This window comes from Salvelinus fontinalis, chromosome 2 (genome assembly GCF_029448725.1).
Source record: "Salvelinus fontinalis isolate EN_2023a chromosome 2, ASM2944872v1, whole genome shotgun sequence".
Lineage (NCBI taxonomy): Eukaryota > Metazoa > Chordata > Actinopteri > Salmoniformes > Salmonidae > Salvelinus > Salvelinus fontinalis.
Window position 1 is genome coordinate 68984768 of NC_074666.1, and position 12893 is coordinate 68997660.

General features: G+C 47.0%; 1 pseudogene; it reads right to left on the reverse strand.

Moving 5' to 3' along the window:
- Window positions 1-12535, reverse strand: part of LOC129867269 (nucleolar complex protein 2 homolog) — a 44539-nt pseudogene extending 32004 nt beyond the window's left edge.
- Window positions 12536-12893: the final 358 nt, after the last annotated feature.

The window sequence follows — 12893 nt, forward strand, 5'->3', positions numbered from 1 at the left end:
ATATTTTTTTCATTTTTTTTAGAGCCCCCGTACTGCACAATGAGGAAGTGAGTCGCTGGTTGGGGTAAGTTTCTCCAAAACAAGTGAAATCACAACAACAACAACAAAAATACAAAAAAAGTGTTTGGACCCTTCTATAACAAGCCATTTAATTAAACAAATACAGCAAAATTCTCCTTTATAGCCTAATTACTGGTAGCCTAATTAGATTACTAATTGAGATGATTCAAGTATCAAGAGGTCAAGTGGCATGTGAAGATACTATATTGACCTGCTTGAGGACAAAACTAGGCCTCCCAGTTAAAAATACATTTTCCTAGCCATTACAACCTATGAATCTAGTAGTACTAAGCCTACTCCCACCATGGCTAAGACAAGCTAACTGAGCTAGCAGTACTCACCCAGTCTAAGTCTTTTCCTGTGGTAACAAGCCTTGTTAGCATGCTAAGCTAGCAATACCTACCCAGTCGAATTCTTCTCCTGTTGTATACAAGCCTATTTAGTTAACATGCTAAACTAGCAATACTCACCCTGTAGGCCTTCTCCTGCAGGTTGGTGTTGCTGAGCTTCAGGATAACATCAAATTTGATTGGCTTCACACTCATCCGACCAGGCTTCTTGTTAAAGTCCACCTGACGAATGATCTAAAGGACACACGAAAGAACAGAAAAATGTGTGCCTTCAGAAATCATGCTAAATTAGCAAAAACTTTACACACGTTAGACATCATCAAAACACCAGTGACAGTGCCTGCCCTCAAAAACACACAAACCAGGACGTCACCATCCTTTGGTATGGGGCTCGTACAAAGGAAAAATAATTGAGGTTCCTGACGACAGACATTTTAATAAATGATCAATGCAAATATATGACCAAAGGTTACAGTCCGTAAAAAAGCATACCATTAAAAACTACAACCCATCAAACACTATATGCTTGGTGTTTTTTGAGTGTGTGTTTGTGTGCCCCTGGTGATGTGACCCTTTAGTAGCTGTGGCTTCTGCAAAAGCTACTGGGTATCCAAATAAACAAATGCCAATTACAGTATATTGTGCATGTTCTTCAGAATCAGCACAGTATGTGCCAGTGCTATATTTCTGTATTTTTACTTATATCATTTTGCATATCACATTGTGTGTTTTATGTGTACTGGATTGACCTAGTTCTCTATATTTTGTTTGTGTATCTGTGTGTGTGTGCATGTGAGGTCGTTGGCACTAGGCGAGCGGGAGCACTCCTGGCCAGGTCTGTCTGTACAAACATCGGATGTGGTGGTGGTCACCGGGGGGGAGTAGGGGGGGGGGGGGGATATGGGCCAGCCCTGATACACAGAGGGGGCCACTGTAGCAGGAAGCTCCAAATCATATGCCCCCCCAACACACACACACACAAAGTATGTGTGGTGTGCATGCACGTGTGTGTATGATGGTGAGGTCTGTTATTGTATATGGAGTGTGTTTAAGTGTTTGTTGGCTAAGCTAGCATGAGAAAGGCAGTATGGGAGGCGAGCGCTTGTTCCCGTGTGCATGTGCACAGTTTGACCAGAGCGATAAAGACCCGGCTGTGGTTTACGCTCTGCTCCTAACTCAGACATACCAAACTTGACACATATTTATGATCCCACAAAGGCACGCATTTGCTTAGGCACTTTTTTAGTCTAATAATGTTGGCAGAAGACTGCCTCAGTCTGAATGGTAGTCTATAGACTGTTATGGGTACTTGGTAATTGGCTTCTCTTAACCTAGCTAACTAGAAATATGCTTAAAATGTACAATCAAGGCACTCCCAAGGATTTTCTGACAAGGTGGTGCTGAGTTACAGTTGCGGCCAAAAGTTTTGAGAATGAGACAAATATTAATTTTCACAAAGTCTGCTGCCTCAGTTTGTATGATGGCAATTTGCATATACTCCAGGATGTTATGAAGAATGATCAGATGAATTGGAATTAATTGCAAAGTCCCTCTTTGCCATGCAAATGAACTGAATCCCCCAAAAAACATTTCCACTTCATTTCAGCCCTGCCACAAAAGGACCAGCTGACATCATGTCAGTGATTCTATCGTTAACACAGTGTTGACGAGGACAAGGCTGGAAATCACTTTGTCATGCTGATTGAGTTCGAATAACTGACTGGAAGCTTCAAAAGGAGGGTGGTGCTTGGAATCATTGTTCTTCCCCTGTCACCCTTTTCCAGCATGATGGAGCACCTTGCCATAAGGCAAAAGTGATAACTAAGTGGCTCTTGGAACAAAACATCAATATTTTGGGTCCATGGCCAGGAAACTCCCCAGACCTTAATCCCATTGAGAACTTGTGGTCAATCCTCAAGAGGCGGGTGGACAAACAAAACCCCACAAATTCTGACAAACTCCAAGCATTGATTATGCAAGAATGGGCTGCCATCAGTCAGGATGTGGCCCAGAAGTTAATTGACAGCATGTCAGGGCGGATTGCAGAGGTCTTCAAAAAGTAGGGTCAACACTGCAAATATTGACTCTTTGCATCAACTTCATGTAATTGTCAATAAAAAACTTTGACACTTATGAAATTCTTGTAATTATACTTCAGTATTCCATAGTAACATCTGACAAAAATATCTAAAGACACTGAAGCAGCAGACTTTGTGAAAATTAATATTTGTGACATTCTCAAAACTTTTGCCCAAGACTGTACATTCCTCGCATAAATAGGTTGGATGGAAACATGGTTACTGACTCTCCCCTTTAACTCCTCTTAATTCACCCATTTTTAACTACAACTTCTGACTCTGTTGGAGAGGAGGTGTAGAACCACTGATCTACCTCAAAGTGAGGTGAAGAATCACTGATCTACAAGTAGTATTCCCTGCCAAATAATCTGTTTTGTGCGATTAAGATTCACAGAACTCCCCTGGCTCAGGCCATCCACCCAGCAAACATGCACACATAACCAGGCATTGATATATATATATGCAAATTGCCATCATACAAACTGAGGCAGCAGACTTTGTGAAAATGTATATTTGTGTCATTCTCAAAACTTTTGGCCACGACTGTAGGCCTAAGGTTTGGTAGGGGGGAGGTCCGGATGAGGTCAGTCAAGTTGTAGCATTTAGCATTTTTGAAAAACCTTTAACCGCTGAAACCTAGCATCTTAAAATATATCAAACATTGTAACCAAGGCAGAAGTCTTGTTTGATCCTAAATTAAATTGAAGTGTCTCAATGACGCTTTCACATTTTTGTAGGTTACATTTTGGGGTAATGATTATTCTAAATAATAGGCGTATTTATGTGGATAGTCGAATGAAAATGTCAACTGGCTTAATTGTGTTTGAAAATTCAGAATAATTCAATTACTGGATGCAATGTAGTAGTCTAGTTTACTGTAGGCTTTTTGTAATATGAAACAACTGAACTAGGCCTATAGGAGCTTGTTTCAGTTCTCCATCCCTGACCTAATCTATCAAATTAGGTCTGACTACTAGGCTACCATTCATTCAACATGCCTTGTCGTAATTGGCGAACTATCATCACACCATTAGCAGCCCACTGTTGACATTCAGCTATATGAAGAGGACAGATGAACTGATTAATTAACACAGGCCTGCTAATCTCTAAATTACATTTCTGTGAAGGATGATATTAGAGGAACAGCTCTCTGCTACTGTCTGTCTGTTTCCATCTCCACAGCGACACGTACTGAACTCCCACAGCACTGCACGTTTCCTTGCTTGTCAATGCGCTCGCGCCTACTACAGAGATCAAGCATATGAAATGTGCTATTTTACAGGGTCAGCCACAGTAGCACTGTAGAAAATTAGGGTTAAGTGCCTTGCTCAACGGGACAGCGGCAGTTGTTACCTAGTCGGCTTGGGGATTTGAACCAGCAACCTTTTGGTTACCGGCCCAAAGCTCTTTACTGCTAGGCTACCTGCCAGGGTTAGCCTTAGCTAAGGCGCTAACTACAAAATAATAGTGGTTATGTGCTTGACTAACACATATATTTTTGGAAAATGTATTTGTCAAACAGTTTGTTCTCCATTTTACCTAACCTGTGGTATCAATGAATGAAGTGGAGAGCTGCCATCCAGATAGATGGAGGAAAACCAATAGTACTATGACTATAGGGGTGGGCCTGAGCAGAGAACTAACTTTCTCCTCATCCGAGTCGTCTGAATGGCTCAGCTCCAACTTCAGACAGTTACAGTTACCACAATGTGCCAACTAGAAGCCTATTTTTGGGTCGTTTTTTTGTACCGGGCGTACTTTGACCTCAAATTGTGTGCATGGTATGCAAAATGCGTGCAGGTTGACAGGTTTACTAATGCACTCTGCAGACCACATCCTCTCTGCCTATGTAGCAGCCGGCCACCTCCCCACCCACACACACAAACGGGGGAGCACGAGGGGGGTGCTTTTCTGCTGCTCTAATTAAAACAGTACCAGCGCGCACCTCAGCCTCTTTTCTCTTTAAGGAGGGAAACAGTTCAAAAAAATGAATAAACAGGCAATGGGGTGCATCATGAATAAACACTGTGCGCTGTGAGGGGTTCTCGGAGTGTGTGTGCTGGAGGGTGGACGGCTGTGCCGTAGGCAGAGAGGGATGTGGTCTGCAGAGCACGTTAGGAGCAGAGTAAACCACAGCCTGGCCTTTATCACTTTGGTCAGACCATCAACACGCACGCACGCACGCACGCACGCACGCACGCACGCACGCACGCACACACACACACACACACACACACACACACACACACACACACACACACACACACACACACACACACACACACACACACACACACCAGACCATCACGGTGACCACTCCCACAAAACCAAGCTGTCGCCTCCATACTACCGTTCTCCTGTTAGCTTACCACAGGAGGCTAGCACTCACGAAGACTGATATGGGTATGCACACCACATATACTCAAAGCCAAACCCACACGCACACAGTCAAACATGTTGACAGTTTGTGCTCTTACCCTGATAACAAAGGTGTGTAGCGCGCACACACAACCCTCAGATGTACTTCCTCCCCCTCATCGTTCCGAGGCTATGCCGTTGTTAGCCGTTGAGACCTCGCTAACTGCCTTGATACACTGGACTGTGTTTTCCACTGATACCTGAGAAAATGTTGCATAACCCACCCAAGTTGTTTGTTTCCATTGGTTCTGTTGCCAAATGTTGTCCTTTTGAGGTATTTCTCACATCTAATCAACCCCTTCAGATCAAGGCTACACAAGTGCTCAGGGCAGGGGTGGCCAACCCTCCTCATACTGAGCTACTGGTTATGCAAGGTTTTGATCCGACCCTGTTGTAAATTAACATACCAGATTCCGCTCAGCATGGTCCAGTGAGCATATTACCAGTTCATTTAGGTGTGATACCTAGATTAGGGTTGGAGCGAAATCCTTCAGGGCTCGTATTCACAAAGTATCTAAGAGTAGGAGTGCTGATCTAGGATCAAGTCCCTCCTGTGCCTGTAATCGTGTTCATTATTAAGTAAAGAAGGCAAAACTGGTTCTAGATCAGCACCTCTACAGGGAGAAGCTTTGTGAATACAGGCCTAGGAGGGCAGTGCTGTTGGGGGAAGGTGGGGCACCCTTAGTATAGAGCAGTGGTTCACCTGCCACACACACACACACACACTATATGATACATTTATTAAACATAAGAATGAATGAGTGTGAGTTTGTCACAACCCGGCTTGTGGGAAGTGACAAAGAGCTCTTATAGGACCAGGGCACAAAAAATAATAATCAATAATTTTGCTCTTTATTTAACCATCTTACATATAAAACCTTATTTGTTCATCGGAAATTGTGAAGAACTCACTACAGGTTAATGAGAAGGGTGTGCTTGAACGGATGCACATAACTCTGCAATGTTGGGTTGTATTGGAGAGAGTCTCAGTCTTAAATCATTTTCCATACACAGTCTGTGCCTGTATTTAGTTTTCATGTTGGTGAGGGCCAAGAATCCACTCTCACATAGGTTTTTTATTTAAATTTAAATTTAACCTTTATTTAACTAGGCAAGTCAGTTAAGAACAAATTCTTATTTACAATGACAGCCTATGGGGGAACAGTGGGTTAACTGCCTTGTTCAGGGGCAGAACGACAGATTTGTACTTTATCAGCTCTGGGATTTGATCTAATAACCTTTCAGGTTACGGGCCCAACACCCTAACCACTAGGCTAAGTCCCGCCAAGGTACATGGTTGCAAAGGGCATCAGTGTCTTAACAGCGCGATTTGCCAAGGCAGGATACTCTGAGCGCAGCCCAATCCAGAATCTGGCAGTGGCTTCTGATTAAATTACATTTTCACAGAACCGCTTGTTGAAATTTTGATGAGACTCTCTTGTTCCGATATCAGTAAGTGGACTGGAGGCAGGGCATGAAAGGGATAACGAATCCAGTTGTTTGTGTCGTCCGTTTCGGGAAAGTACCTGCGTAAATGCGCACCCAACTCACTCAGGTGCATCGCTATATCACATTTGGCATTGTCCGTAAGCTGGAGTTCATTTGCACACAAAAAGTCATACTGTCACGTTCCTGACCTGTTTTCCTTTGTTTTGTATTCATTTTAGTTGGTCAGGGCGTGAGTTGGGTGGGTTTGTCTATGTTTGTATTTCTATGTGGGGTTTTGTGTTCGGCCTGGTATGATTCTCAATTAGAGACAGGTGTGTATTGTTTGTCTCTAATTGAGAGTCATACAAAGGCAGCCAGGGTTTCACTGGTGTTTTGTGGGTGTTTGTTCCTGTGTCCTCACAGGACAGTTGAAGGTTAGTCACGTTTGTTGTTTTGTAGTTTGTAGTGTCTTGTTTGCTGTTTTTCATTAAAAGATGGCTTATTTCCCTCAATCCGCATCTTGGTCCTATCCATGCTCCTCCTCGTCTAAGGGGGAGAACAACAATGACTGCCTTTACAGAAACACCCACCACAACAGGACCAAGCGGATTGAGGAGAGAGAACAAGAACTAAAGCAATGGAGAGAAGAGGAATGGAGTTGGGAGCAAATTTTCAATGGAGAAGGACCCTGGGCTAAGGTGGGAGAGAATCGCCGCTCTCGGGAGGAGAAGAAGGCAGCCACAGCCCAGGAGCGCAGGTATGAGGGTAAGCGGCTAGCACGGAAGCCCGAGAGGCTCACCCAAAAATTTCTTGGGGGGGGGGGGGCTAAAGGGGAGTGTGGCGAAGCCGGGTTGGATACCTGAGCCAACTCCCCGGGCTTGCCGTGGAGTAAGAGGGCGTCGTACTGGTCAGACACCGTGTTATGCGGTAAAGCGCACGGTGTCCCCAGTACGCGTGCTTAGCCCAGTGCGGGCTATTCCACCTTGCCGCACTGGGAGGGCTAGGTTGGGCATCGAGCCGGATGCCATGAAGCCGGCCCAACGTATCTGGCCTCCAGTACGTCTCCTCGGGCCGGCGTACATGGCACCAGCCTTACAGGTGGTGTCCCCGGTTCGCCTGCATAGCCCAGTGCGGGCTATTCCACCTCGCCGCACTGGCAGGGCTACGGGGTCCATTCAACCTGGTAAGGTTGGGGAGGCTCGGTGCTCAAGAGCACGTGTCCTCCTTCACGGTCCGGTATATCCGGCGCCACCTTCCCACCCCAGCTCAGTACCACCAGTGTCTACACTACGCACTAGGCTACCAGTGCGTATCCTGAGCCCTGTTCCTCTTCCACGTACTCTCCCTATGGTGCGTGTCTCCAGCCCGGTGCCTCCAGTTCCGGCACCACGCACCAAGCCTCCTGTGCGTCTCCAGAGCCCTGGACGCACTGTTCCTTCTCCCCGCACTCGCCCTGAGGTGCGTGCCCTCAGCCCGGTACCTCCAGTTCCGGTACCACGCACCAGGCCTAGAGTGCGCCACGAGAGTCCAGTGTGCCCTGTTCCTGTTCCCCGCACTCGCCCTGAGGTGCGTGCCCTCAGCCCGGTACCTCCAGTTCCGGTACCACGCACCAGGCCTATAGTGCGTCTCAGCCGGCCAGAGTCTGCCGTCTGCCCAGCGGTGCCTGAACGGCCCGTCTGCCCAGCGCCGTCTGAGCCATCCGTCTCCCCAGCGCCATCTGAGCCATCCGTCTCCCCAGCGCCATCTGAGCCATCCGTCTCCCCAGCGCCATCTGAGCCATCCGTCTCCCCAGCGCCATCTGAGCCATCCGTCTCCCCAGCGCCGTCTGAGCCATCCGTCTGCCAGGAACCTGCAAAGCCGCCCGTCTGCCATGAGCCTGCAAAGCCGCCCGTCTGCCATGAGCCTACAGAGCCGTCAGCCAGACAGGAGCCGCTAGAGCCATCAGCCAGACAGGAGCCGCTAGAGCCGTCAGCCAGACAGGATCTGCCAGAGCCGCCAACCAGACAGGATCTGCCAGAGCCGCCAACCAGACAGGATCTGCCAGAGCCGCCAACCAGACAGGATCTGCCAGAGCCGCCAACCAGACAGGATCTGCCAGAGCCGCCAACCAGACAGGATCTGCCAGAGCCGCCAACCAGACAGGATCTGCCAGAGCCGCCAGCGAGCCATGAGCAGTCAGAGCCGTCAGAGCGCCATGAGCAGCCAGAGCCGTCAGAGCGCCATGAGCAGCCAGAGCCGTCAGAGCGCCATGAGCAGCCAGAGCCGTCAGAGCGCCATGAGCGTCGAGAGCCGTCAGAGAGCCATGAGCAGCCAGAGCCGTCAGAGAGCCATGAGCAGCCAGAGCCGTCGGAGAGCCATGAGCAGCCAGAGCCGTCAGAGAGCCATGAGCGTCGAGAGCCGTCAGCCTGCCATGAGCGTCGAGAGCCGTCAGCCTGCCATGAGCGTCGAGAGCCGTCAGCCTGCCATGAGCGTCGAGAGCCGTCAGCCTGCCATGAGCGTAGAGAGCCGTCAGCCTGCCATGAGCGTCGAGAGCCGTCAGCCTGCATGGACCTGCCAGAGCCGTCCAGCCAGGACCTGCCAGAGCCGTCCAAACAGGACCTGCCAGAGTCCTTCAGCCGGGATCTGCCCCTTGTCCCGGTGTTGCCCCTTGTCCCGGTGCTGCCCCTTGTCCCGGTGCTGCCCCTTGTCCCGGTGCTGCCCCTTGTCCCGGTGCTGCCCCTTGTCCCGGTGCTGCCCCTTGTCCCGGTGCTGCCCCTTGTCCCGGTGCTGCCCCTTGTCCCGGTGCTGTCCCTTATCCCGGTGTTGCCCCTTGTCCCGGTGCTGCCCCTTGTCCCGGTGCTGCCCCTTGTCCCGGTGCTGCCCCTTATCCCGGTGCTGCCCCTTATCCCGGTGCTGCCCCTTCATTTAGGTGGGGTTAGTGGGAGGGTGGTCATTGGGAGGGGGATAAAGAAGCGGGGATTGATTATGGTGGGGTGGGGACCTCGTCCACCGCCAGAGCCGCCACCGTGGACAGACGCCCACCCAGACCCTCCCCTAGACTTTGTGCTGGTGCGCCCGGAGTTCGCACCTTAAGGGGGGGGGTTCTGTCACGTTCCTGACCTGTTTTCCTTTGTTTTGTATTCATTTTAGTTGGTCAGGGCGTGAGTTGGGTGGGTTTGTCTATGTTTGTATTTCTATGTGGGGTTTTGTGTTCGGCCTGGTATGATTCTCAATTAGAGACAGGTGTGTATTGTTTGTCTCTAATTGAGAGTCATACAAAGGCAGCCAGGGTTTCACTGGTGTTTTGTGGGTGTTTGTTCCTGTGTCCTCACAGGACAGTTGAAGGTTAGTCACGTTTGTTGTTTTGTAGTTTGTAGTGTCTTGTTTGCTGTTTTTCATTAAAAGATGGCTTATTTCCCTCAATCCGCATCTTGGTCCTATCCATGCTCCTCCTCGTCTAAGGGGGAGAACAACAATGACTGCCTTTACACATACAATGATGGAAAGACGTGTGTGTTGTTAATGCAGACAGAGAAGAGCTCCAACTTCTTAAATAATAGCCTCAATTTTGTCCCGCACATTGAATATAGTTGCGGAGAGTCCCTGTAATCCTAGATTCAGATCATTCGGGCGAGAAATAACATCACCCAGATAGGCCAGTTGTGTGAGAAACTCGTCATCATGATAGCGGTCAGAGAAGTGAAAATGATGGTCAGTAAAGAAACCTTTAAACTCGTCTCACAATTCAAAAAAAACGTGTCAATACTTTGCCCCTTGATAAGCAGCGCACTTCTGTATGTTGTAAAAGTGTTACATGGTCGCTGCCCATGTCTTCGCATAGCGCAGAAAATACATGAGAGTTCAGGGGCCTTGCTTTAACAAAGTTAACCATTTTCAATGTAGTGTCCAAAACGTCTTTCAAGCTGTCAGACATTCCTTTGGCAGCAAGAGCCTCTCGGTGGATGCTGCAGTGTACCCAAGTGGCATCGGGAGCAACTGCTTGCACGAATGTTACCATTCCTCTCTGTCTCCCTGTCATGGCTTTTGCGCCATCAGTACAGATACCAACATGAGCAGCAGCTACGTTTGGCTACATACAGACCGTTAGTGGAATTCCCGCGAGAGAGTAGCGGTTAATGTGATTGGATGTTAATTATTTGACTAGGCTACCTGTATTTGACATTGTGTTGTTATTTCACTGAACACTGATTGATGCTTATTTATAAAACCCTCTTAGGCCTCACTCCCCCCTATCTGAGATATCTGCTGCAGCCCTCATCCTCCACATACAACACCCGTTCTGCCAGTCACATTCTGTTAAAGGTCCCCAAAGCACACACATCCCTGGGTCGCTCGTCTTTTCAGTTCGCTGCAGCTAGCGACTGGAACGAGCTGCAATAAACACTCAAACTGGACGGTTTTATCTCAATCTCTTCATTCAAAGACTCAATCATGGACATTCTTACTGACAGTTGTGGCTGCTTTGCGTGATGTATTGTTGTCTCTACCTTCTTGCCCTTTGTGCTGTTGTCTGTGCCTAATAATGTTTGTACCATGTTTTGTGCTGCTACCATGTTGTGTTGCTACCATGTTGTTGTCATGTGTTGGTGTCTTGCTATGTTGTAGTCTTAGGTCTCACTTTATGTAGTGTTGTGTTGTCATGATGTGTTTTGTCCTACATTTATATTGTATTTATTTTTAATCCCAGCCCCCATCCCAGCAGGAAGTATTTTGCCTTTTGGTAGGCAGTCATTGTAAATAAGAATTTGTTCTTGACTGACTTGCCTAGTTAAATAAAGGTAAAAAAAAGAAAGAAAGAAAAAAAAAAACACTAGATGGTTTCATTTTATTTTGGAAGTTAAACGAAGCTACTCGGGCAAGAAAAAAGAACTTACCCAAATGTATAGTCATTTGGAAAATATAAATGGACTCTTTGAAAATGTAAAAAAAGTATATATACTTTTAAAAAAAACGTTAAATGTGAATCACATTTTTATTTGGCGTACTCCGACGGCATTGAAGGTAGGTTCGGGATGGTGATGGGTGGATTTGGCTCTTACCTCCAGTAGGAAGGGCAGAATGGGCACAAAGTTGTGTGTGCTGCTAGAGAGGAGGGTGAGGCCACTCACACAGTGGATCCTCTGAGGGTAGTAGCATTCAGTGGGCACCAGCCTGCACAGCAATACAGACACAGATTCAGTGGTTAACACTACCACCTGCTGGTGGAAGTGTGAAGTACAACTTGCTTTTAGGGCAGGGGTAGGCAATACATTTTGGCTCGAGAGGCACATAGAGATTAAGAAATTCTATAGCTGGCCAAACATAATTTCTATGTGTGTGTGTGTGTGTGTGTACCCACTTGATGGTGCCCACTATGACCTGGTACAGTGGGTAGATGAGGGACTGCAGGACGTCGCTGGGGTGCAGCGTGCTGAGAAAACGACGCCACAGGTATTTGTGTTTATTATGAATCCCCATTAGCTGCTGCTGGCTACTCTTCCTGGGGTCCAGCAAAAAAGTTTATAAAAATGTTCAAAACATTACAACACACTGTGTGCCAACAGGCCCCTGCTCTACCACACATCTACAGTTCTAAATCCATGTGTACGTGTGTGTACAGTGTGCATGTTATGGTGTGTGTGTGTGTATGCATGTGTCTGTGCCTATGTTTGTGTTGCTTCACAGTCCCCACTGTTCCATAAGGTGTTTTTTAATCTGTTTTTCTAAATCCAATTTTAACGGCTTGCATCAGTAACTTGATGTGGAATAGAGTTCCATGTCGTCATGGCTCTATGTAGTACTGTGCGCTTCCCGTAGTCTGTTCTGGACTTGGGGACTGTGAAGAGACCTCTTGTGGCATGTCTGGTACAGGCAGTGGACAAACTGCCAGTTATACACCAACTGGTATGTCTCCTGCAGCGATCACGCACAGAGACACACAAGGACACAGACACCTTAAATTAACATCAGCACCGATCTACATTCCATTCGTAGTTTGTAATAAAAACATTGTAACAAGCTTGTTGTAACAAGCTTTTCTAATGATTTGTCCCAGTAGTCTGAAATAAAAGTGGAACCTTTGGCTCCTATGTTAATATGTCACTTTGACCACACAATAAAATCTTTATAAATAACATTATTCCTTAATATCACTATCTGTACTTCCTAGTGTCCTATATCATACCTCATCATCATTAACCTGTGTACTTTTACGTCACACATAGTCCTTGACTATGTTCTCCAAATGTTGCTATTTGATTAGGATCCCCATTAGCAGCTACTCTTCTTGGGGTCCACACAAAACACTGCATAATACAGAATATTAATAGAAAAGAAAAACTCAAGGACATAACTACATACATTTAAAATGTCACAGCCTACAAACACACAATATATCTAGGTCAAATAGGGGAAGTGTTGCTTTCAGTTTTTTGAACCCAGGTTTGCTGTTCACTGCTTTGCTCAGGGGCAGAACGACAGATGTTTACCTTGTCAGCTCGGGGATTTGATCCGGCAACCTTTCAGTTACTGGCCCAATGCTCTAACTACTAGGCTACATTCAGATGGATAGGAGTTTCAT